Raw genomic sequence first — 27,743 nt, 5'->3', positions numbered from 1 at the left:
GTGACATGATTTTTAATATTCATATCACCCCTACAAAATAATAGATCAAATACATCGTTTTTCCGATTCTTCAATATAGAAATATATCAATATATATCCTTGGCAATAAATTACACTTGAATAATCTAAGTATACAATCTAACAAATGAACAAAAAATGAAAAAGCTAGGAGTCCAAATGAAATATTGTATCTATACACAACACATTTATCATTTCTCTAACAAAACAAACAAAAATATTACAAAACGAAGAGTTTGCTTAAAAGTGAAGAAGACAAGCAATCTTCATATCCTTGATTTCGGCGAGTCATTCAATGGCCAGAGCCTCTATGGCTCGGGCCCGAATAATCTTTGTATACGTGAAGTTTTGTGACCGGAGAAACTCCCAAAGAAGAAGGATGATGATGTTTAAGAGGCCTTGAAGAGTGGACTTGAATGGAGGAAAGCAAGAGGAAGAAGATGAAAATGGCAGTGAGATTGAGACCCAGAAGGAGAGATTTAGAGTTCATTATATTAATTTTAAGAGAGAAAGAAGAAGAAGAAGAAGAAGAAGAAGAAGAAGAAGAAGAAATTTGTAAATAAGTTTGGTAAAATGAGGAAAAGGAAATGAGTGTTTATATAAGAAAAAGTAAAAGAAAAGGGTAAGGTTTGGTGTTTTGACTTTGGAGCGTAGGTGAGCCGAAGTTGGCGGAGGACACAACTTTTGTTATCTCATATATATATTATTTATTGTTATTTGAGGTTTTGAAAATTAGGGTTTGAAAAAGCTTCAAATTCTTGAGGTTTGACAATGGGAAGGATGAAAAAGTTGATTCTTTTGGTGTTGGAAATGTGAACATATAATTTCACATCAATTTGGTTAGAAGTGGGGAAGGGTTTAATTTTTTTTTCTCTTTCCTACCATTGATATAAGATCTTAGAAAAATGTCTTTAAAAGATTTCGTATTGGTTTGGTGGTTTGGAGGTCCAAGTTTTGATCGGTTCAAGGAGTTGGTTGACAATAAAAGTTAATGTCAATTGCGATGTTGGCATGAGTTAGGAGTCGATTTAAAACTTTTTAAGAAGTTGCTTTGTTAATTATTTCGAGGTGAAATGATGATGAAAATTAAATAAACACTGTGGTGGTTTTTATCTCAAATTCGATTTGATAGTTTTGGTTTGAAAATAAAGAAAAGTTGAAAAATTAGAGAAAGGAAGGGAGCACATGAACAAAGGCTGAATAATATTTGGATGTGAAACTATACATGAAGACTTATTTGCAAAATAATAATGTTATACAGAATATGGTTAGAATTGAGGGAACAATTTAATTAGTCAATGGATGTAAAGGAAATATAGAATATGAGTAGTTGGGTTATTTATTTTAGGACTAAACTCACTTTTCTTATGTTAATTACATCATCATCTCTCTCTCTCTCTTTCATTTTGAGTTATTTCTTTGACGCAAGGAAAGAAAAGCAAAGAGTTGAAGATGAAAATTTTGTGCTTTTTTCCCCAACACAACCATATAGATATAAATTAAATAATCATAGAGATGAATGAGGGTTGACTTAGTAATTTATTGTGTGCAAATATTATTGTAGGGATAACCTTAATATTAGATAATTCAAAGGGTAGTATGAATAATTAACATGTTCTAATTAACTACATCGTCTTTTATAATAATGAGAATAATTAACATCTTTTTATAAATGCGATAATGCAATTACGGAATTAGGGGTATTTCTTTAGAATATAGGTAATTGTAACCTTTGAATGCTCAAATTTATAGGTGTCCAGAATTACAAACGTCTAACATCATTAGATAATTGTGTATGTGTTGTATATAAAGAGAGCATCCAAAATTCATAATATGATTTTATAAGGACGCAAAACAAACATAATAATCAAATTATTGAATATCCATTAAATTAATGAACGTTAACACCCTTCTACCTTAAAAAAAAATCTGTCAACAAGACAAAAAGAAAGGAAGCTAAGAAAATCATAAAAACACGAGATTTTACGGAATCCGTTCAGAATTTCAACAAAATGTATCAAATCCTCTATTTATTATTATTATTTACTTTATTCATGAAAAATAGATATTTTTCTTTTCAAATCTTAACATTTTTCCTTTTCAAAATTTCAATTTTTACTCCAAACAAAAAGGAAAATCAGTGTAAAGCTAATGACAAATAAGCAATTCCAGCTCAACTACATGGAGCAATCGGTAGAACAAAAGAGTACACACAATGAGAAAATAAACAAATCAATACATCTTGTTTTGCACTCAAAACACAAAAATATTGAAACTAAAAGATTTTAACCCAAATAGAATTGTGTGAAATAAAAGATTATATACAAAAAATGGAAATAGAAACGAAAGGGTTACACTCACAAATGAAGAAAAAGTGAGGCACCTTCGAACCCAAAAAATGACACACACATCAACACTTATCAAACCATTCATTGCCACGTCCATTTCCACCTATCCACACACCAAATTCCTATCCTTTTCCCCCAACTATCTCCCATTCATTGTAGACTATACTTATCAATCAATACAAAAAATATTCATGAAGTATTTATTCTTCTAACTAACAAAAATTAGAGGGTCTTAGGAAATGCATTCAAATATGTTATTTATATAGAAGGTTGTATTAGTTACCATCTATTATTATGTTTCGTTTGAGAAAACTTCTTGTAAAACTTATAATGTTATCGATCAAACCCCTAAATTTTCATAAGGGAATCAAAAGACTTCTCGTGTTATGATTTACCTCAAGAATCATCTATTTATCAAATATCAAACAATCTCATCGATACATATGTGTAATAAATTTTAATTCCTATAGGAACTAAATCATTACAAATGGTTAAATATACTAATTAAACAAAGTTGGTTTGTTAAAGTTAGAATACTAAATTGCCAAAATTTTGAAAATTAAAAAAAAAGATCCACAAAGACTAAATGGTTATTTTTATCAAAAAAAATAAAATTAGACCAAAGTCTTATTTATTAATTTTGGATTATGGAGATGAGGGGAAGATATGAATGAGTCATAAAAAGGTTGGTCACAAATAGGGAATTTACCAAACAAAAACTATCAATTCGGCTCATAAAAAGACCACAAAATTCCTTTCATATACCAAACTCAATAAATTAAATAAAGTTGTGTGATACACCCACATGACTCATATGACACGACCAATATTTTTCCTTTTGACTAAAATTAAATGATTCATATTTCTAGTAATGCTTTCTCAAATTACGACACACACTTGTACCATAGCTTTCGCATTTGCTATCTACAATAATAATGAAGCATTAAGTATTCTCAAACTTCAGTCAATGGAACTACGCAACATGATAATCATATATTGCCATTTAGAAAAGGGAATACACAAAAAAAGCAAAAACCAACCTATAATTAGATTACGAAGCAAAAGAATCATATTATTAATTAGACCTTTACCTAATTAACTAAGTATGGAATTGGACTTTTGGGCAACATGTTTTAGTCAAACATGTGTTCGACACTTCATTAGGATATCTTATTAAGTAGGTATCACTGTGGAGATGTCCATTAATCTTGCAAGGATTGGGTCCCGAACAGGATGGAAAATCCACAATTTTAGACGATAAATGGAGGGTGGGAGTAGATTTTTTTCCTTTGTTGGCTAAACAAGAACGAGGAAGAATATTTATATATTTCCATCCTCGAACTCATGCTCATTTTCGTCGCAACTGCACCCCTCTATTATACGTAGTCCTAGTTTGTCCATCTCTCTATTTTGCTTGTATTGTCTAAATAAGAAAGAGAAACATAACCTACTCATACACCCATTGACTATAAATCCCATTTTCAGACTTTATATTTCTTCCTTTACGAAACTGGAAAATTCAAATAATAATAATAATAACGATAACTTGGCAAACATTGTTTAGAGTCCCCATTTAATGACCCATATTTCTTGTTGAAAAATACATAAACTTGTTTGATAAATATTTCTTTTTTCTAATTTTGTTTGTAAATGCTTATATGATAAAAGTAAGTATAGGGTTTAGAAATGTTCGATCCAAAATTGTGGAGACTTGAAAGTACACTAGCAGACAGATTTGGAATAGGTTCTTTTTAAGGTTCAATTATAATAACAAACTACATATACCCTGCAGTTGGGTCTAAGAAATTTTTTAATTGAAGAATAGCCAACTCCAAAAAATCATCCACCAATAGTAAATAAACAAAAATTAATAATCTACTTTTTTTAAAAAAAAAAATAGCAAATGATGAGAAGGAAAGGAAAATGTACGAAGAAAAAGTAAACAAAAAAATAAATCCATAATTTCTGTCTAAAGAGGTAAAGGAAAATTTTAAAGTATAGAGTATTAAATTTTAATAATAAAGCGCCATATGCCAACAAAGAATGATCAATCAAAATTAGAAATTAATCGGTTAGAAAAGAAACTTAGCACTTATAATTAAAAGGTAGAATGAGCATTTATAGACCCAATTTTAAAAAAATTAAGAAAACAAAAACTAAATTGTTATCGAATTGGGGCATGACGTGAGGTGTTATACATGTTTTTCTAGCACAATAACTGTTATACAACCATTGCAATTTATATAGAAATTTATGAGAAAGGCCATAAGACAGATCTAATAATGGTAATGACATCTAATAATTCCATCACCAGCCCATATACCTGCGTCAAACATCAAGTCAAATTGTTGGGCCTTTGGATTTTGATTCAATAGTCAAACTCCGTTCCATTTGGATTTTGATTCACGGTTTAGTTTAAACCGTGAGAAAGTTGTTAGGCCTCAACCTCAATTTTATTTATCAGTTGGGAAAGGATTTGAGAGATCCCCAATCTCTCAACATTTCTCTATTGAGAAATGAGAATTCTATACCAAAATAGGCAAATACTAAGATACTTGGCCCCACTTTAACAAATACACTCTAAGGGCTTGCACATCTGGAAAATTACTAACTCTCAATCATTCTTTCTTCCCACTTTCATCCCGACGTAAATACACCTTTTCTATGAGGAGTCTATCATTAACTGCCCCCAAATAGCCATCTTATCCTCAAGGTGCAATTCAGGAAAATTGTTCTCGAATAAGAGTGGCCTGTTCCTATGTTGCACTTTCTGGTGTACCATCGCCCCAACGAATCAAGACTTCTAAGCTGTCCTCCCTCCTTTTCTCCTGTTTTGCAAACCCCCAACACTTCTACAAGCGACAATTGCATAGATAAATTAACGGCCAAATCTTTTGGAATTGAGAAGACTGGTCTGTTTGAACCCACTACCTGGCGAGGAACAGAAACATGAAAAACCAATTGAATAAGCGATGGATTGGGAAGAGCCAAGCAATATGCAATCCGACCAATTCTGGCCACAATCATAAACAGACAAATGAATCTAGGGGCCAATTTGGGGTGCTCAAAACGGCTTAGAGAGAATTGCCAGTATGGGCGCAACTTCACATAAACCCAATCGTGTACCTCAAATTGCACCTCTCGTCGTTGGCATTGGCATATTTGACCATTTGCTATTGTGCTTTCAACAAATTAGCCTTCAATACTCCCAAAATTTCATCTCTTTCCTTCATCAAATGGTGAATGACTTTCCTTCATCAAATGGTCCATTTCATTCACCGGACTCGATCCCTTCATATAAGGTAATATAGAGGAGAGTGATTCTTTTTTAAGTGTAAGGTTGGAAAACTCAGATTGTTGAATACAAAAAGGAGAAGCTCAATATGGATGTTCTCCTATCAATTGTTGGCCCAACCCTTGAAGGAAGAAACGGAGAATCTATTAGACTTCTTCTGGCATTTCATAAATTATAGTCCGAACAACTTTTATGTAATTGGAAAGTTTTAATGTAACTTCCTTTAGAACTGAGGTTCTCCCCTTTTTATATATTCTATCCACATTTCCTAAGGCGTTTGAGAGCATCTATAAAATAAATGGGCAGTTACATTCTCACACATCCTCATCACACCATTTGTTCTAGCCACCCTTCAAGTATGGCTTTTCTTTTGTTTTCAAGAGCCTTTTCTACCAACCTTTCTGTTCTTTTTGGATGGAGAAAATTATGTCTCCTCAAGCCAACCTTAGTTTTATAGCCCTATATCAAGCAAAGAGAAAGCTCCCGCATAAATACATGTGGGGTGGTTTGCTAGTAGCTAAGCTATTTGTTGCTTGCCCCTTTTTAAAGATCCTTCAAGACACAGAGCAATACCGGCAAATATTGTCCTTTTCGTCAAACTTCTCCTCCTTTCTCTGATTTTCAGTAAAGATTTTAGGTTTTAAGCAAAATGATCTCCAAAATAAAATAAAATAAAAATCATAGCATTGATGCCATTTCTCCCAACACTCAAAAGTTCATTTACCGACTTCCGCTCATGTAATCTTCCCTACACACATGGCAGAACAAGAAACTACAATATTTGTGCTATGATCAGTGTTGAACACATCAAGATTAGTCCAAACAAAATATAGAGGTGCAACAAAAGTAAGTCAATGCTCACTTCAGGCACAATGGAACACCCAAAAAGGAGAGGAGATCTCACAAAAACTTAATCCAAAACTCTTACATCCTAACTTTTCTTTTTGTGTCATCTATAGTCATCCATGTGTCTTTTTCCAATGTGTATAGCCAAACGTTCTCTCCTATATCCATGTTCATGGCAAATCACCCCATCCCTTAAATAAAAACTTAATTTTATTGGCTAATCTTACTCTTGAGGCACTATCTTAACACTTAATTCATTGTAATAATCCTTTATCCAAGCATTGGCTCTTCGTTCCAAAAATTAAAGTCCAATGTCACCATTCAATCCAAAACTTGAATATCTTTACTTCTCTTGTGTCGTTTATAGTCTCTTTTTACCAATTACATTAGTATAGCCAACCTTTTTTTTCCAATAACCATGTCCATGGAAAATCACTAAATTCGTTAAATAAAAAACATCATCCAAATAAAAAATGACAAAGGTTCATTAATTCAAACCTTGAAGTAAAATGACACACTTCAATCCAAAACTCTCATATCCTAGTTTTTCTTTTTCTGCCGTCCATAGTCTTACACGTGTCTTTTACCAATTTTATCTACATACCAAGACCTTTTTTCCTATATCCATTTCTACGATAAATCATCACAACAATTGAAAAAAAACTTAATCCAATTGGCTAATCTCACTCTTAGTGCATTATCTCTAACACAAATCTAATTTGATAATTTTTTCTCCAAAAAATTGGCTAGAGTTCTTTAATCCAAAACTTAAATTCCAAAACCACACTCCAATCCAATACTCTCATATCCTAACTTTTCTTTTTGTGTCGTCTATAATTCTTCATGTGTCTTTTCCAATGTTACTTATATAGCCAAACTCTTTTTCCTATATTCATGTCCACGGCAAATAAGTTCATCCCTTAAATAAAAACTTAATCCAACAAGTTAATCTTACTCTCAATTCACTATCTTAACGCATAATCCATTTTGATAATCTTTTCTCCAAACATTGACAAAAGTTCTTCATTCCAAAATTTGAAGTCCAATGTCACACTCAATCTAAAACTCCAATATCCTTAATTTCCTTTTCTGTGATTTACAGTCTTTATGAGTCTTTATGAGTCTTTTTACCAATTACATTTGTATAGTCAATCTTTTTTTTTTCCTATAACCATGTCCATACGAAATCACATAATCTCTTATAAAAAATGTTAATCGAATTAGCTAATCTCACTCTTATAGTCCACCATCTCAACGTAATCCAATTTGATAATTCTTTCATTAAACAATTCAAGACTCGTTTAATCCATAACTTGAAGTCCAACATCACACTTTAATGCATAACTCTCATATCCTAACTTTTCTCTTTGTGTCTTACTATAGCTCTCTATGAGTCTTTTTCCAATGTCATTTCTATAGATAAACTTTCATCTTATATCCATGTCCATGGCAAATAACCTCATGCCTCGAATAAAAACTCAATCCAATAGGCTAATGTCACTCTTAGTGCACTCTACAAGCAATAGCAAGAGTTCCTTCTTCATCCAAAACGTGAAGCCTTATATCTATCTCCACGACAAATCACCTCATCCCTTAAATAAAATCTTGATCTAATTGACTAATCACACTTTTAGAGCACTATCTCAACACTAATCTAATTTGATTATCCTTTCTCCAAACAATAGCAAGAGTTCTTTAATCTCAAATTTGTAGTCTCATCCCATACATCAATTAAAAGTTCCCATATCCAACGTTTCCTTTTTGTGTCGTCTATAGTCACCCAGTGTATTTCTCTGATTCCATTTGTATAGTTCAACGTTTTTTCCAATAACCAAGTCCAAAGCAAATGATCTTTGTCAATAAATTAAAACTTAATCCAGTAGGCTAATCTAACTTTTGGTGCACTACGTCAATACTTATCTAAACAATTGCAAGAATTCTTTAATCCAAAACTTGAAGTCCGATGTCACACCTCAATCCATACTTTCCTTTTTGGGTCGTCTATTGTCCTCAATGTGTCTTTTTTCAATTTCATTTATATAGCCAAATTTTTTTCTTATATCCATTTTGATGACGAAATGCTACATTCCTTAAATAAACACTTAATCCAACTGGATAATCTCACTTTTCGTTCATTATCTCAATACTTAATCCACTTTGATAATTCTTTCTCCAAACAATAGCATGAACTTATTTTAAGCAAAACTTGAAGACCAATGCCAAACTTCAATCTAAAACTCTCATATACTAACTTTTCATTTTGTGCCATCTGTAGTCTTCTATTTGTCTATTTCCAATTTCATTTGTATAGCCAAACATTTTTTCCTATACCCATATTAACGGCAATTCACCTCATCCCTCAAATAAAAATTTAATCTTGTAGGCAACTCTCACTCTTAGTGCACTATCTCAACACTTAATCAAATTGAATAATCTTTTCTTCAAACAATTGCAAAAGTTCTTTAATCCAAAACTCCCATATCCTTACTTCTGTCTTTGTGTCGTTTATAGTCCTCCATTTGATTTCTCCAATTTCATTTGTATAGCCAAACTTTTTTTATTATATACTTGTCCAAATCATGTATCCCTTAACTAAAAACTTAATCCAATTAGTTAGTTAAGGTAAGAAAATGGAAAAGAAAATACCCAAATAAAAGACAACAAAAACAAAAAAGTGTGAAGGCGGTGGTGATTATTGATTTGGTTTTTAGTAAAGGATGGTACCAAAAAGTATTTATTACCCATCACTACCCTAGTCCGGCTCTAGGGAAATGATGGGTAATACAAACTTTTTGGTACAATCCTATGCCAAAAACCAAATCAATAACCATCAATGCAATCCCACTTTTGTTGTTTTTTCTTCTTATTTTCTTGTCTTTTATTTTGGTATTTTCTTTTCCCACTTTCTTACTTTGATATATTCCCCTTTCTACTTTCTCTTTTCTTCCTTCCCTACTGTCTTAACACTTATCAAATTTGATAATTCTTTCTCCAAAGTATGACAACTCCTTATTCCAAGTTTTTGGTATAAAGAGCTGGTTTTTATTTTGGTATTTTCATATTCCATTTTCTCTTTATTTTCCTTTCCTATTTTCCTATCCTATTGCCTCAATACTTGTCCAATTTTACAATCTTTTCTCCAAAAGATGGCAATCAGCTCCTTATTCCTAAACTTAAAGTAAAATGTCACACTTCAATCTAATACTCTCATATCCTAACATTTTTGTCGTCAACGATCCTTTATGTGTCTGTTTCCAATTTGAGTTGAATAACCAAAGTCTCCAAACAATGACAGAAGTTATTTAATCGTAAACTTTAAGTCCAATGTCACATTTCATTCCAAAACTCTCATATCCTAACTTTCCTTTTTCTGTCGTCTGTAGACCTCCATGTGTCTTTCTGCAATGTTATCACCAAACATTTTTTCCATATCTATGTCCAAAGCAAATTACAACAGCCTTTAACGAAAAACTTAACAAAATGGCTAAACTAACTCATAGTGCCCTAATATTAAGAATTAACCAATTTAACAATCATTTCTCCAAATGGCAAGAGTTCTTTAAACTAAAATTTGAAATTCAATGTCACACTTCAATCCAAAACTCACATTCTAACTTTTCTATTTGTGCTACTTATAGTCCTCTATGTGTCTTTTTCCAATTTCATTTGTATAGCCAAACATTTTTTCTATAATCATCTCCATGGTAAAACACCTCATTCCATAAACAAAAACTTAACTTGTATAAGTTTATCTAACTCTTAGTGCACTATCTCAACATTCAATCAAATTTAATAATTATTTCTCCAAACAATGGCAAAAGTTATTTAATCCTAAACTTGAACTCCAATGCCACATTTCAATGTGAAACTCTCATATCCTAACGTGTATTTTTCCAATGTCATTTGTGTAGCTAAACTTTTCTTCCTACATCCATGTCCACGGTAAATAACCTCATCCGTTAGATAAAACTTAATCCAATTCGCTATCACTCTTAGTGCACTATATCGACACTAAATCCAATTTGATCATCTTTTCTACAAACAATGACAAGAGTCACTTAAATTTAAATTTGACGTCCAATTCCATACTTCAATTCAAAACTCTCATATCCCAATTTTTCTTTTCGTGTCATTTACACTCCTCAATGTCTCTTTTTTCAATTATATTTGCATACACAACTCTTTTTCTCAACCATGTCCATGGGATCTCATCTAATCCCTTAAGTAAAAACTTAATCCCACACTTAGTGCATCATCTCAACACTTAATACACTTTGATCATCCTTTTTCCAAAAAAATGGCAAGAGTTCTTTAATCCAAAACATGAAATCCAATACCACACTTTCATTCAAAACTCGAATATCCTTACTTTTCTTTTTGTGCTATCTATAGTCTTTCATGTGTCTATTTCCAATTGCATATATATAGCAAACATTTTTTCCTATACCCATGTTCATAATCACCTCATACCTCAAATAAAAACTTAATCATGTCATTATATCACTCGTAGTGCACTATCTCAAAATTTAATCAAATTGAACAATCATTTCTCAAAACAATCGAAAGTGTTCTTTAATCCAAAACATGAAGTCCAATGCTACACTTCAATAAAAAACTTGCATATCCTTACACTTCCTTTTGTGTTGTTTATAGTCCTCCATTTGTCTTTTTCCAATTTCATTTGTATAGCCAAAGTTTTTTTACTATATACTTGTTTCTGACAAATCATTTAATCACTTATATAAAAACTTAATCCAATTTTAGTGTCACACTTCACTAAGAACTTGAGTCCAATGCCAATGCCGCTTGAGAGAGTTGTCAAGTTTTTGCAATGTTTTTAGCTTTCTACAATTGTTTCGTCTTGAAAAGGTTTTATCCTGTTTGTTACGTTTCTCTTTGACAAGCTTTGTTTAGGCTTTCTTCTTCATGTTGCCTAAGTTTTCACTTAAGTTTGTATTTCCTAATTTCCTTTGCACTTAGTACAATACTCTTCTTGTACTTCGAACTTTAAGTCTCATGTATTATCATTAAAAAAGAGGCTTAAATGCTAACCTAAGAGTCCAAAGAAAATGCCACATTTGACTAAGAGAGAGTTGTCAAGTTTTTGACATCTTTTTAGCTTTCTATAGTTGTTTTTTCTTAAAAAGGCTTTATTTTGTTTGTCACATTTGTCTTTTAACTTCGTTTTTTTAGGCTTTTTCCTTGTTGTTGTCAAAGTTTTTACTTTCGTTTCTATTCCCCTAATTCCTTTACTCTTAGTACAATAGTATGGTACTTTAAGCTTTAGTCTCATATATTATCATTAAAAAGATAAGCTTTAATCCTAAACTAAGAGTCCAATGTCAATGTCACACTTCACTAAGAGCTTGACATCCAAAGTCAATGCCAATACCACTTGAGAGAATTGTCGAGTTTTTGCTATGTTTTCAGCTTTCTACAATTGTTCCATATTGAAAAGGTTTCATTCTGTTTGTTACGTTTCTCTTTGACTTTGTTTGTTTAGACTTTCTTCTTCTTGTTGCCTAAACTTCTACTTTTGTTTGTATTTCCCTAGTTCTTTGCTCTAAGTACAATACTCTTGTACTTTGAGCTTTAATCCTAAACTAAGGTTCAAATGTTATTGCCACACTTCACAAACAGCTTTAAGTCCAATGCCAATGCCACTTAAGAGAGTTGTCAAGTTTTCTTTATGTTTCTAGCTTTCCATAGTTGTTTCGCCTTGAAAAGACTTTATTCTATTTGTAACGTTCCTTCTTAACATCGTTTGTTTAGGCTTTCTTCTTGTTGTTGCCAAAGTTTTCCCTTTAGTGTGTACTCCTCTAGTTTCTTTCCTCTTAGTACAACACTTACTTTTAGGTCTAAGCATCATATATTATCATTAAAAAATAGGCTTTAATCCTAAACTAGAAGTCCAATGCCAACGCCACATTTCACCAAGAGGCTTTAATGCTAAACTAAGAGTCTAATGTCAATGTCACACTTCACTAAGAGCTTTAAGTCCCATGTCAATGCCACTTAAAAGAGTTGTCAAATTTTTGCTATATTTTTAGCTTTCTACATTTGTTGTCTTGAAAAGGCTTTACGCCGTTTGTTAGATTTCTCTTTGACTTTGTTTCTTTAGGTTTTCTTCTAGTTGTTGCCTAAGTTTCCACTTTAGCTTGTATTCCCTTAGTTTCTTTGCTCTCCGTACAATACTCTTGTACTTTAAACTTTAAGTCTCTTGTACTATCAGTAAATAAGAGTCAGTAATCCTAAACAAAGTGGCCAATGCCAATGTTACACTTCCTTAAGAGCTTTTAAGTCCAATTCTAATGCCACACTCCACACGTCTAAAATAACAAAAAAAGAAAAACAATGGCAAAAGTCATTTAATCCTCTACTAAGAGTCCAAATGGCACCCGTCAATCCAAAACTCTCATTTCTTAATTTTCTTTTTGTTTTGTCTATGAGTCCCCCATGTGTCCTTTTCCTATGTCATTTGTGTAGCAAAACTTTTTACCGTATATCCATAGCTAGGCAAAACACCTCATCCCTTAAAAAAACATAATTCAATTGGCTACTCTCATTCTTAGTGCACTATCACATCACTAATCTAATTTGATAATCTTTTCTCCAAACAATAGCAAAAGATACTTAATTTTAAACTTGAAATTCAATGTCACATTTTAATCCAAAAGTCACATATCTTAACTTTTGTTTTTGAGTCGTCTATGGTCCTTCATGTGTATTTTTTCAATGTCATTTGTATAACCAAATAATTTTTCCTATAGTATTGTCCACAACAAATCACCATCACTCTTAAATGAAAACATAATCCAATTGGCTAATCTAACACTTGGTGCACTATATCAACACTAATCAATATTGATATTCACTCTGTGCACTATATCAACTTTGATAATCTTTTTTTCAAACAATTGCAAGAGATGTTTAATTTTAAATTAGAACTCCAATGCCATACTACAATAAAAAACTCACATATCCTAACTAATCCTTTTGTGTTGCCGGTAGTCCTCCATGTGTTTTTTTTCCAATTTCATTTGTATGGTCAAACTTTTTTATCATACATCCACGTCCACAACAAATCACCTCGTCCCTTTAAAAAAACCAAATACAATTGGCTAATTTCACTCTTAATACACTATCTCAACAGTTAAACAAATTGAATAATTCTTCCTCCAAACATCAACAATAGTTCTCTTATCCAAAACTTAGAGCCGATCGCCACACTTCTGTCCAAAACTCGAATATAGTTACATTTCTTCTTGTATTGTTTACAGTCCTCCATGGGTCTTTACCAATTATATTTGTATTGCGACCCTTTTTTTCCTATACACATATTCATAGGAAATCCCCTAAATAAAAACTTGATCCAATTATAGCTAATCTCACTCTTATAGTGCACTATCTCAACATTTATCTAATTTGATAATTCTTTCGTTAAAGGATGAAAAAAAGTTCTTTAATCCAAAACTTGAAGTAAAATTTCACGCTTCAATTAAAAAATCCCATATGCCAACTTTTCTTTTTGTGCTGTCTATAGTCCATCACGTATCTTTTTCCAATTTCATTTGTATAACCAAACATTTGTTCCTATATCCCTGTCCACAACAAAAAAACATAATTCCTCAAATAAAAACTTAACCCAGTAGACTAATCTCACTCATAGTGCACTATCTCAACAACTAATCCAATTTTATAATTCTTTCGACAAACAAAGACAAACGTTCTATAATCCAAAACTTGTAGTCAAATGTCACACTTTAATTCAAAAATCACATAGTCTACACTAAACTCATGGTGCAATATTCCAACACTTATCCAATTTAATAATCCTTCCTCCAAACGGCAAGGGTTATTTAATCCAACACTTGAAGTTCAATGTCACACTTCAATAAAAACTCATATATTCTTACTTTTTCTTTTGTCGTTTATAGTCCTCCATGAGTTTTTTGATAATCCTTTCTCCAGACGATGGAAAGTTCCTCCTTAATCCCAAACTTGAAGTCCTATATCCATCTCCACGACAAATCAACTCATCCCTTAAATAAAATCTTGATATAATTGGTTAATCACACTTTTAGAGCACTGTCTTAACATTAATCTAATTTGATTATTCTTTCTCCAAAAAATGGCAAAAGTTCTTTAATCCCAAATTTGTAGTCACATACCACATCAATCAAAAGCTCGCACATAAAGTTTCATTTTTATGTCATCTATAGTCACCCATATATCTTTTTCCAATTTCATTTGTATAGTCCAACGTTTTTTTCCAAAAAATGGCAAAAGTTCTTTAATCACAAATTTGTAATCACATACCACACATCAATCAAAAGCTCGCATAGAAAGTTTCATTTTTATGTCATCTATAGTCACCCATGTATCTTTTTTCAATTTCATTTGTATAGTCCAACGTGTTTTTCTATAACCATGTCCAAAGCAAATATTCTCATTCCAAAAATTAGAACTTAATACAGTAGGTTAATCTTTTTCGTGCACTATCTCAACACTTGATCCAATTTCAATTTGATAAATCTTTTATTCAAACAATTGCAAGACTTCTTTAATCTAAGACTTCAAGTCCAATGCCACACCTCAATCCATACTTTTCTTTTTGGCTCGTCTATTGTCTCAATGTATCTTCTTTCAATTTTATTTGTATAACCAAACTTTTTTCTTATATCCATTTCGATGATGAAACACCATATCCCTTCAATAAAAACTTAATCAAATTGGATAATCTCACTTTTAGTTCATTATCTCAATACTTAATCCAATTTGATAGTCCTTTCTCCATACAATAGCAAGAATTTTCATGCAAAACTTTAAGTCCAATGCTAAACTTCAATCCAAAACTCTCAAATACTAACGTTTCATTTTATGTCATCTATAGTCCTTCATATGTCTATTTCCAAATTTATTTGTATAGTCAAACGTTTTTCCTATATCCACGTCCACGACAATTCACCTCATCCCTTAAATAAAAACTTAATCTAATAGGCAAACCTCACTCTTAGTACATTATCTCAATACTTAATCAAATTGAATAATCTTTTCTTCAGACAATTGCAAGAGTTCTTTAATCCAAAACTCGCATATCCTTACTTTTCTTTTTGTATCGTTTATAGTCCACCTGATTTTCTCGACTTTCATTTGACTAGCCAATTTTTTTTTTACTATATACTTGGCCCATGACAAATCACATATTCCTTAAATAAAAACTTAATCCAATTGGCTAGTCAAAGTAAGAAAGTGGAAAAGAAAATATCCAAATAAAAGACAAATGAGAAGGCGGTCATGTTTATTGATTTGGTTTTTAGTAGAGGATGGTACCAACAAGTATTTATTACCCATAATTACCCTAGTCCGGCTCTAGGGTAATGATGGGTGATACAGACTTTTTAGTAAAATCATATGCTAAAAACAAAATCAATAACCATCACTACAATCTCACTGTTATTGCTTTTTTTTCTTTTACTTTGGTATTTTCCCATTTCTACTTTCTTTTTTCTTCCTTCCTTACTACCTCAACACTTATCCAATTTGATAATCATTTCTAAAAAAGATGACAACCAGCTCCTTATTCCTAAACTCAACACTTATCCACTTTCCAGTTTCTCCTTTTCTCTTTTCCTACTGCCTCAACCCATATCCAATTTGATAATTATTTCTTCAAAATATGGCAACCAGCTCCTTATTCATATACTTGAAGTAAAATGTCGCTCTTCAATCCAAATCTCTCGTATCATCTCATTCCTCAACTAGAAATTTAATCCAATAAGCAAATTTCATCTTAGTACACTATCTCAACAATTATTCAATTTGAATATTTGTTTCTTCACACAATGGCAAAAGTTATTTAATCATAAACTTCAAGTCCAATGTCACACTTTATTCCAAAACTCTTATATCCTAATTTTCTTTTATGTGTCGTCTATAGGTCTCCATGTGTCTTTTCGCAATGTTATTGCCATACATTTTTCCCTATATCTATGTCCCAAAGCAAATTACCTCATCTCTTAACGAAAAACTTAATTCAAAAGGCTAAATTGACTCGAACTTAATTCATAGGCCTCTATGTGTCTTTTCACAATGTTATTTGCCATAATTTTTTCTCATATCTATGTCTCAAAGTAAATCACCACATCTCTTAACGAAAAACTTAATACAAAAGGCTAAATTGACTTAAAGTGTCCTATCTTAAGAATTATCCAATTTAATAATCCTTTCTCCAAACGACAAGAGTTTTTTAGTCCAAAACTTGAAGTCTAACGCAACTGTTCAATCCAAAACTCATATTCTAACTTTTCTTTTTGTGACGCCTATAGTCCTACATGTGTCTTTTTTCAATTTCATTTGTATAGCCGAACATTTTTTCTATAACCATCTCCATGACAAAACACCTCATTCTTCAAATAAAAACTTTATCCAGTAGGTTTATCTAACTCTTAGTACATTAACTCAACATTAAATCAAATTTAAATAGTCCTTTCTCCAAACACTTGAACTCCAATGCAACATTTCAAGCCGAAACTCTCATATACTTCTTTTTTTATGTGTTGTCTATAGTCCTTAACGTGCATTTTATCAATGTCATTTGTATAGCCAAACTGTTCTTCCTATATCCATGTGCACGATAAATAACCTCATCTGTTAAATAAAAACTTAATCCAACTGACTATTATTCTTAGTGCACTATATCAACACTAAATGCAATTTGATAATCCTTTCTACAAAAAATGGTAAGAGTTACTTAAATGTAAACTTGACGTCCAATACCAAACTTGAATCCAGAACTTTCATATCCTACTTTTTCTTTTTTGTGTCGTTTACGGTCCTCCATGTCGCTTTTTCCAATTATATTTGAATAACGAAGCTTTTTTTTTTTCCTATAACCATGTCCATGGGATCTCATCTAATCCCTCAAGTAAAAACTTAATCCAATTGGCTAATCTCACACTTAGTGCATCATCTCATAACTTAATCCAATTTGATAATGGTTGATAATTTTTTTTCCAAACAATGGCAACAGTTCTTTAATCCAAAACATGAAGTCTAATGCCACATTACAATCCAAAACTCGTATATCCTAACTTATCATTTTTTGCCACCCACAGTCCTTGTGTCTTTTCTCAATTTCATTTGTATGGCCAAACTTTTTTCCTTATATCCACAACCACAACAAATCACGTTTTTCCTCAAATAAAAACTTAATCTAATGGGCTAATTTTACTATTAGTGCACTATTTCAACAGTTTAAACAAATTGAATAATCTTTCCTCCAAACATTGCAAGAGTTCTCTAATCCAAAACTTGGAGTCCAATGCCACACTTCATTCTGAAACTTGAATATATTTACTTTTCTTCTTGTGTTGTTTATAGTCGTCCTTGTATCTTTTTACCAATTACATTTGTATCGCTGACCTTTTTTACCTATATCCATGTCTATGGGAAATCTCGTACATAAAAACTTTATTCAATTATAGCTAATCTCACTCCTAGTGCACTATCTCAACACCAAATCCAATATTATAATTCTTTCGACAAACAATGACAAAAGTTCTTTAATCCAAAACATGTAGAGAAATGTTATTCAATACAGAAATCACATAACTTAACTTTTCTTTTTTAGTTGTCTAGCCAAATATCTATAGCTATATCCAAATCCACAAAAAAAACACATATCCATTAAATAACAACTTGATCCAATTCGATACTCTTTTCTCCAAATAATGGCAAAAGTTCTTTAATCCAAATTTCTCTTGCGTGGATGGATAAATTTAAGCCTTCTGGATTATGGTAACTTACTTGATATGGCTTTTATGTTTTGGTCTTCATTTTTATTGTTTGCCCAAGGGAAGTTTTTTCGGGGGAGTTCTTTAGGAATCAATTTTTGTTTGTTCTAAAATATTTATTGGATTTCCTTTGAGTTCAGGATGACACTTACAAGAACCGTTCTAACGCAACCAGCAGCTTCTCCTTTGCATGTCTCGTTTTCCTTTCATATTGAAGATTTGAGCGTGCAAGTTATTATATTCAAATGGTTTCCTCTTGAAGAGTTGTCAAATTTTTGCTATCTTTTTAGCTTTCTACAGTTGTTTTGTCTTGAAAATGCTTTATGTCGTTTGTTACATTTCTCTTTGACTTTGTTTTTGCACGCTTTCTTCTAGTTGTTGCCTAAGTTTTCATTTTAGTTTGTATTCCCCTAGTTCATTTGCTCTTAGTACAATATTCTTGTACTTTGAGCTTTAAGTCTCATATACTATCAACTAAAAAGAGACTTTAATCATAAACTAAATGGCCAATGTCATACTTCACTAAAAGCTTTAAGTGTGATGCTAATGCCACATTCCACATGTTTAAAAAAAAATGGCATGAGTCATTTAATCCTAAACTAAGAATCCAATGTCACACTTCAATTCAAGATTCATCTTTTTAACTTTCTTTTTGTTTGGTCTTTGAGTCCTCTATGTGTCCTTTTCCTATGTCATTTGTGTAGCCAAACTTTTTTCTGTATATCCATGGCCCATGCGAAACACCTTCTTAAAAAAACTTAATCCAATTAGCTCCTCTCACTTTTAGTGTACTAACATTACTAATCCAATTTGTTAATCTTTTCTCCAAACAATAGCAAGAGATAATTTTAAATTAAACTTCAATTTCACACTTCAATCCAAAAGTCACATATCTCAACTTTTCTCTTTGAGCCTTTTATAGTCCATCATGTGTCTTTTTTCAATGTCATTTGTATAACCAAATAATTTTTCCAATATTAATGTCCACAACAAATCATCATTCGCCCTTAAATAAAAATATAATCTAATTGGCTAATCTGACACTTAGTGCACTATATCAAAACCAACCAACTTTGATAATCCTTTCTCCAAACAATTACAAGAGATGTATAATTTTAAACTTAAAGTTTAATGTCACACTACAATCCAAAACTCGCATATCCTGATTTATCCTTTTGTGCCACCGGAAATCCCCCATGAGTCTTTTCATAATTTTCATTTGTATAGTCGAATGTTTTTTCCTATATCCACGTTCACAACAAATCACCTCGTCCCTTTAATAAAAACTTAATTCCATTGACTAATCTCACTTTATAGTGCACTATGTCAACACTAATCCAATTTGATAATTATTTCGTTAAAGGATGACAAAAGTTCTTTAATCCAAAACACTCATGTGCAAACTTTTCTTTATGGGCTGTCTATAGTTCTCTACATGTCTTTTTCCAATTTCATTTGTATAGTCAAACGTTCTATTCTTATATCCATGTCCATGGCAAAAAACTTAATCCCTCAAATTAAAACTTAATCTAGTAGACTAATCTCACTCCTAGTACACTATTTCAACACCTAATCCAATTTTTTAATTGTTTCGACAAACAATGGCAAACGTTCTTTAGTTCAAAACTTATAGTCAAATATCACACTTTAATTCAAAATCACAAAGCCTAAATCGATTCATAGTGTACCTATCTTAACACCAATTTAATAATCTTTTCTCCAAACGGCAAGGGTTCTTTAATGCAACACTTGAAGTTAAATGCCACACTTCAATAAAAACTCATGTATCCTTACTTTCCTTTATGTGTCATTTATAGTCCTTCATGTGTCTTTTGATAATCATTTCTTCAAACAATGGCAAGAGTTATTCCTTAATTCAAAACTTGAAGTCTTATATCCATCTCTACGAAAAATCACCTTATCCCATAAATAAAATCTTGATTGAATTGGCTAATTACATTTTTAGAGCATTATCTCAACACTAATCTAATTTAATAATCCTTTCTCCAAATAATGGCAAGAGTTCTTCAATCCTAAATTTTTACTCGTATGCCACACATCAATCAAAAGCTCTCATATCCAATAGTTCCTTTTTATGTCGTTTATAGTCACTCATGTGTCTTTTTCCAATTTCATTTGTATTGTACAATGTTTTTTTCTATAACCATGTCCAAAGCAAATGATCTCATTCCATTAATTAAAACTTAATCCAGTAGACTAATCTAACTTTCAGTGCACTATCTCAACATTTAATCCAATTTCATACTTTTATCCAAACAATTGTAGAAGTTCTTTAATCCAAGACTTCAAATCCAATGTCATACCTCAAACCATATTTTTCTTTTTGGCCCGTCTATTGTCCTCAACGTGTCTTTCTTCAACTTTATTTGTATAGCCAAACTTTTTTTCTTATATCCATTACAACGACGAAACACCACACCCCTTCAATAAAAATTCGATCCAATTGGATAGTGTCACTTCTAGTTCATCGTCTTAATACTTAATCCAATTTAATAATTCATTATCCAACCAATAGCAAGAACTTATTTTATGCAAAACTTCAATCCAAAACTCTCATATACTAACTTTTCATTTTGTGTCATCTATAGTCCTTCATGTAACTGTTTCCAATTTTATTTGTATATCCAAACGTTTTTTTCCTATATTCATGTCCATGACAATTCACCTCATCTCTCAAATAAAAACTTAATCTAGTAGGCAAGTCTCACTCTTAATGCACTATCTCAACACTTAATCAAATTGAATAATCATTTCTTCAAACAATGGCAAGAATTCTTTCATCTAAAACTCGTATATCCTTACTTTTATTTTTGTACCATTTATAGTCATCCATTTGATTTTCACGAATTTCATTTGTCTAGCCAAACTTTTTTTACTATATACTTGTCCATGACAAATCAAATATCTCTTAAATAAAAACTTAATCCAATTGGCTAGTTGAAGTAAGAAACTGGAAAAGAAAATGCCCAAATAAAAGACAAGAAAAAACATGAAAATTGAGAAGGCGGTCATGTTTATTGATTTGGCTTTTAGTAGATGATGGTACCAAAATGTATTTATTACCCATCATTACCCTAGTCCGGCTCTAGGGTAATGATGGGTAATATAGACTTTTTGGTACAATACTATGCTAAAAACCGGATCAATAACCATCACCATCGTCTCACTTTTCTTGATATTTCTTGTCTTTTATTTTGGTATTTTCTCATTTCTACTTTTCTTCCTTCCCTACTCCCTCAACACTCGTTCAATTTGATAATCTTTTCTCCAAAAGATGACAATCACCTCCTTATTCCTAAATTTGAAGTAAAGTGTCACACTTTAATCCAAAACTCTTATATCCTAACTTTTCCTTTTGCATCATCAACAATCTTCTATGCATCTGTTTCCAATTTTAGTTGAACATCTAATGTTTTTTCCTATATCCATGTCCGTAGCTAATCATCTCATCATCAAATAAAAACTTAATCCAATAGGCAAATTTCGTCTTAGTGCACTATCTCAATAATTAATCAATTTGAATAATTGTTTCTCCAAACAATGACAATAGTTATTTAATCTTAAACTTTAAGTCCAATGTCAAACTTCATTCCAAAATCTCATATCCTTACTTTCCTTTTTCTGTCATCTATAGCCCTCTATATGTATTTTCACAATGTTATTACCAAAATTCTTTTCATATATCTATGTCCAAAGCAAATCACTCTCATCCTTTAACGAAAAACTTAATCCAAGTGGCTAAACTAACTCATAATACCCTATCTTAAGAATTATCCAATTTAATAATCCTTTCTCCAAATGACAAGAGTTCTTTAATTTATAACTTGAAGTTCAATGCCACACTTCGATCCAAAACTCATATTCTAACTTTTTTTTTGTGTCAGTTATAGTCTCCAATGTGTCTTCTTCCAATTTCATTTGTATAACCAAACATTTTTCCTATAACCATCTTCATGGCAAAACACCTTATTCCTCAAATAAAAGTTTTATGTAATAGGTTTATCTCACTCTTAATCCACTATCCTTTCCTTTTTTGTGATGTCTATAGTCCTTAATGTGTATTTTTCCAATGTCATTTGTATAGCCGAACTTTTCTTCCTATATCCATGTCCATGGTAAATAATAACCTCATCTGTCAAACAAAAACTTAATCCAATTGGTTATTACTCTTACAGCACTATATCAGCACTAAATCCAATTTTATAATCATTTCTACAAACAATGCCAAGAGTTACTCAAATGTAAACTTGACATCCAATACCATATTTGAATCCAAAACTCTCGTATCCTACATTTTCTTTTCGTGTCATCTATAGTCCTTCATGTCTCTTTTTCCAATTATATTTGCATAATTGAACTTTTTTTCCTATAACCATGTCCATGGATCTCATCTAATCCCTTAAGTAAAAACTTAAGCTTAGCGCACCATCCCAACACTTAATCCAATTTGGTAATTCTTTTTCCAAACAATGGCAAGAGTCTTTAATACAAAACATTATATCCAATGTCCATCCAAAACTCGCATATCCTTACTTTTCTTTTTGTGTTGTTTATAGTTATCCATGTGTCTTTTTCCAATTATGTTTGCATAGCAAATCTTTTTTTGTATAATCATGTCTATAGGATCTTACCTAATCCCGAGTAAAAACTTAATTTAATTAGTTAATCTCACTCTTAATGTGTCGTCTTCACACTTAATCCAATTTGATAATCCTTTTTCCATACAATGACAAAAGTTCTTTAATCCAAAATTTGAAGCTCACACAATGCCACACTTTAATACAAAACTCTCTTATCCTAACTTCTCTTTTTTTTTGTTGTCTATAGTCCTTGGTTTGGTTTATATTTCTCAATTTCATTTCTATAGCCATTTTTTTCTTCCATGACTAAGGCTAGTCACTTCGTGAATTATATTAACATTAAACTCAATTGACTAATCTTATTTCAATAAATGAAAAGACTTGTGTAATCAAAAACTTATAATTGAATAAAAGCTAATCTTATATGTATCCTTTTCCTCATTCAGTGGCGTGGTGTATTGTTATCCTCTCATATGTCCATGACAAATCACTTAATGCACTATCTTAGTACTTAATCCAATTTGATAATCCTTTGCCCAAAGAATTGCAAGAGATTTTTAATACAAAACTTGAAGTAATGCCACACTTCTATTTAAAACTTATGTATTCTAAAATTTCTTTTGTTTGTGCAATCAACAGTAATCCATGTCCTTTTCCAATTTCATATGTATAACCAAACTTTTTTATCGCATATCCATGTCCACTGCAAAACATTTCATCTCTTATATAAACGATTCATCCAATTCATTAATCTCGACCTTTAATCCAAAATTCTTGTAACCTAATTCATCTTCCTTCCTCACAACATACATGGGCATAAATAGTCCTCCATGTGCATTTTTTTCTATTTAACTTATGTAGTCTAGTATTATATTACCATATCCAAATCCATGACCTAGAGTTTTTCAATCAAAAACTTAAAGTCCAATGTCACACTTTAATCGAAAATTCTCATTCCTAACTTATGTTTCTTCCATTTAATAGATCTCCATGACCCTTTTCTAAATGTTATTTCCATAAATCATCTTCTTTTCCCAAATTCATGAACAAAGCAGATCACTTCGTGCCTTTTATTAACACTTAACCCAATTGACTAATCTTTTTTTCAAAGAATGAAAGGACTTCTTTAATCGAAAAATTGTAGTCCAATCTCACTCCTCAATCCAAAATTCATGTATCTCAACTTATCTTCCTTTCTCATTACATACATCATTCTACTTAATAGTCCTTCACAAGTGTCCTTTTCCTAATTCAGTTGCATGGTCTATTGTTATTTTCCCATCTTCGTGTCCATGGCAAATCACTTAGTGAACTATCTCAACACTTTGTTCAATTGGCTAATCATTTATTCAAAGAATGAGAAGAATTCTTTAATAAAGAACTATAGTCCAAATTCACGCTTTAATCCAATGCTATCTTCCCTTGTCCATGCCTATGACATATCACTTAATGTAATACTTGAGCACTTAGTTCACATTGATAATCCTTTATCTAAAGAATGACAAAATTTCTTCAATGAAATACTTTGAGTCCAATGTCACGCATCAAGGCAACATTCATTTATTGTCCATGGTAAATCTCTTCATGCATTATATTAAACTTAATCTAGTTGGCTACTCTATTGTCTGAATTGGGAGTTTTTATATCTTTCATGGTTGATCTTTGTTTTATATTAGGTTGTGGTCGCTTATCTATTGTTGTCTTTCTTTTTCTTATTGTTTTCTTTTCATTTTATCAATGAAAAGTTCTATTTTCTCTCTAAAAAAAGTTATATAAAAGTGTCTATTAATTACCCTTTAGGTCTTCTTTGTTGCTTACTCGGACCCCTTTTTTGGTTTTTCTTATGTTACTTTGTTTTCTTTCATTTGATCTCAAATGAAAGCTAGGATTTTCATTATAAAAAACAAAACAAACAAAAGCTAACTTGAACATTTATGTAGCTTTGACTTGGGAGTAAATTCCTATTCTACTCTTAAGAATGTATAAGTAATACCACTCAAGTATACATTTCAATTTATTGAATTCTATAAACAAATACTCCCCTAAAGTTTAAGAAAAACATTTATCAATTATTTCACTTGTCAACAAACATAGACTTCTATACTACGAGTTCATATTCAGAATGAAGTATTGAGATTATTCACGCAAGGGTTTGAGAATTTACTTAATGATGCTATATTACTTCGTAAATCCAGCAGATGAGTACTTCGCACCACTGTACTTTTCATACCATTGATTTCAATTATGCCTTGGAGCCATTGTATCCCTACACTCACAAATATAAAATGAGGTCAACCTCTTCTGTTACATATGTTGACACAGTTAAAATAATATTTTTCTGATGGTAAACTTTTTTAAGTTGAACATGGGTGAGAATTTGACTTTAATTATAAGTCACAAAAAATATAATATGTTAATACCAATTCAATTGTGCTCAGATTAAGAAATAACTAGAAAAGTATGTCAGAGTAAACATCATCATTTTCAGAACACAACAAAGCTATAGCTTAAACAATGATGTTCGAAATCATGTAATTATTTGACAACTTCGGTGATTAGACACAACCATGTTAGCTAGGTGAAATGATAAAAATACGTTGATATGCAAGGGCGTAGCTGAGGAAATTTGGGAATATAAAAGGATAAAATTAAGAGAAAATAATGTTTAGTTAAGGAGTTGAAGAGATGAGATAAGCATTAGAGTAGCTTGGGGATGGGGATGGAACATATACAGCTGCGTTGGTGGAAAGTAGGTTAGACTCTTAGAACAAAGAGCTATTCTTAGCGAGGGAGAAAATACAAATATTTGAGTCAGTTCCCAATTATTAAAATGACAAAAGAATAAAGGTTGAAAACGAAAAGAAAGAGTAATATTCTGTCGTGTTATCTGACTTGCTAAATATTAAAATAATTATAAAGTTGTTACCTGAAGGAAGGTGGGTCATAGAAAGTATTCTACCCCCAATCCACAGAACTACTTTAACTGACCAACATGCGCCTTTCAGTTCAATAGGAGTCCTTGAAAGTAATAATCCTTTATGTTCAGGAACCTCTTCAACATCTTGCAAAGTCTTAGCACTTTCTACAAGAAAATTATTGAATAAGTAATCATAAGTAATAATAGAGAAGAATAAATAAGTAATCATAAGTAATAATAGAGAAGAATGAAACTTAAGAATCCATTTGTAGTTCACTGTCAACAAGGTTGGAAGAAACGTTATCCAACAAGAACTAAAATGTTTCCATCTTAAGGAGTCAAAACACTTTTAAATTTACAAACATAAAAAAGAAGACAGTTCTCATGTGCAATCCAAGCTTCAGTTAGAGAAGCAAGGAAATATTAAGGTACTAGGAAAATGAAACTAGAACAACTTTTATCCCTTAAGCTTGACAGAAAAGGTCTCTTTGTCTCTTATCCAAAAAAAACAAGGTAACACTCAATGAAAAATCCAAAAAAATTGAGGGAGCAAACAACTCAAATCACCCTTCTCCATATATCTATCATCCCCTGGCCTAAACAATCCCTTGAATGCCAAAAGTCTACGTTATGAGAAAAGGGTCCCAATCAAAATGAAAGGTCAAAAACATTTAGCGAAAATGAATGCAAGCCCTTGTATCTCCTTTGTTCAAATGAAAATACAATGAGGTATAGACAAGCATTATTCATAGACGATGAACTACGTTAACTGGAACTGGATGTTTAAGCAGCATAGTTAGGCTTAAGAGTAGCGCCAACCTTCTGAGAAATAACTTGAAATTTATCCAATGCATCTCTAGTAGTAAATGAGGGTTCAGACATAGAAGTTGCAAGCCGATCGATAGTGATTGGTGAGGGCAAGTGCTGGGTAGAGGATACAGGTTCCTAAAACATAAGCACGTAAAAAATTAGAATTACGTCACCCGGGAGCAAACTTATTATTGAAAAATAATAGTAATTGTCCAACCTTTATACTGTCAGATGTGTCAACTGCATGTAGCTCAGGGGCTGAAGCAGCCGAGGGGAAAGAAGGAACAACCAATAGACTGTGCAGCTTGGCTATTTTGATTTTACAACGGAAGCCTAACAAAATCCTGAAGGATATGCCAAAGAATTTACACTCGTTTACCCTATCTTCTTATCTGTTTGGTTTTGTAAATATCAAAATTACAAGCAATGAGAAGGGAGCAAACCTCATAAACTCGTTGTTGTGAAACGATGTCCCAGTTTATGGCGGAGAGCGTCAGGCACAACATCAAGAGGTTCTTGAGCATCCATGCCAGTGTCAAAAAAGGTTGTATTAACACCCTCACTCAACAATCATGATTAACGATACTCTGTCATTCCAATTTATAAAATGTTTTAATTAAATTTGTCACTTAATCCTTGTCTCCTTGATAAGAAAAGCCTCAAGAAATAAAGGACCTAACGAACCTCAGATAACAGGTGAGTATGATTTCCAGAATTTGATGGCGTTGCAACCTCTAGCGGGAGCTCCACTTGATTTAAAGAAGACATTATGCCGGATTTCACTTCCGCTAACATCTGTGTCTGAGATGCTCCAACGTCCTTGTTCGAAAAATCAGGATTGCCATCAATTTCTCTGCCCTTCTCAATATCTCTCTACCCCTCTCAAACATAGCCACGATGCGAGACACGAAACCCTAATTCGTGCACGGACCACCGTGCATGGAGACGGAATAAGACAATGCTGGAGAGATTGGCGAGGGAGATAATTTGTAAAGCCATGGTTTGAGACCGTGGTCAAAGGGTGCGTGCTTATGACGCAATTTGCTTGCTGTTTACCGTCGACAGCTGGCTGCTCATTTGAAATTAAAAGTATAAAACAAAACTAATGCTAAA

The 27,743-nt window shown here is 31.9% G+C and overlaps 1 long non-coding RNA gene across 6 annotated transcripts; it reads right to left on the bottom strand.

Moving 5' to 3' along the window:
* Nucleotides 1-65: 65 nt before the first annotated feature.
* On the bottom strand, nucleotides 66-27,633 carry LOC103495280 (uncharacterized). Of its 6 annotated transcripts, none has more exons than XR_001763360.2 (7): nucleotides 27,315-27,633; nucleotides 27,074-27,217; nucleotides 26,848-26,974; nucleotides 26,640-26,765; nucleotides 25,830-25,985; nucleotides 25,068-25,169; nucleotides 66-429 (listed from the first exon to the last, which is right to left on the bottom strand). It is a non-coding gene; the product is annotated as an uncharacterized LOC103495280 (long non-coding RNA). The 6 variants fall into 6 exon arrangements; XR_001763361.2 differs by lacking the exon at nucleotides 66-429 and adding an exon at nucleotides 3,093-3,290; XR_007820163.1 differs by lacking the exon at nucleotides 66-429 and adding an exon at nucleotides 3,337-5,297.
* Between the last annotated feature and the right edge of the window lie 110 nt (nucleotides 27,634-27,743).

Source organism: Cucumis melo, chromosome 1, assembly GCF_025177605.1.
Source record: "Cucumis melo cultivar AY chromosome 1, USDA_Cmelo_AY_1.0, whole genome shotgun sequence".
Lineage (NCBI taxonomy): Eukaryota > Viridiplantae > Streptophyta > Magnoliopsida > Cucurbitales > Cucurbitaceae > Cucumis > Cucumis melo.
This window is presented reverse-complemented; position numbering and strand designations above follow the sequence as displayed.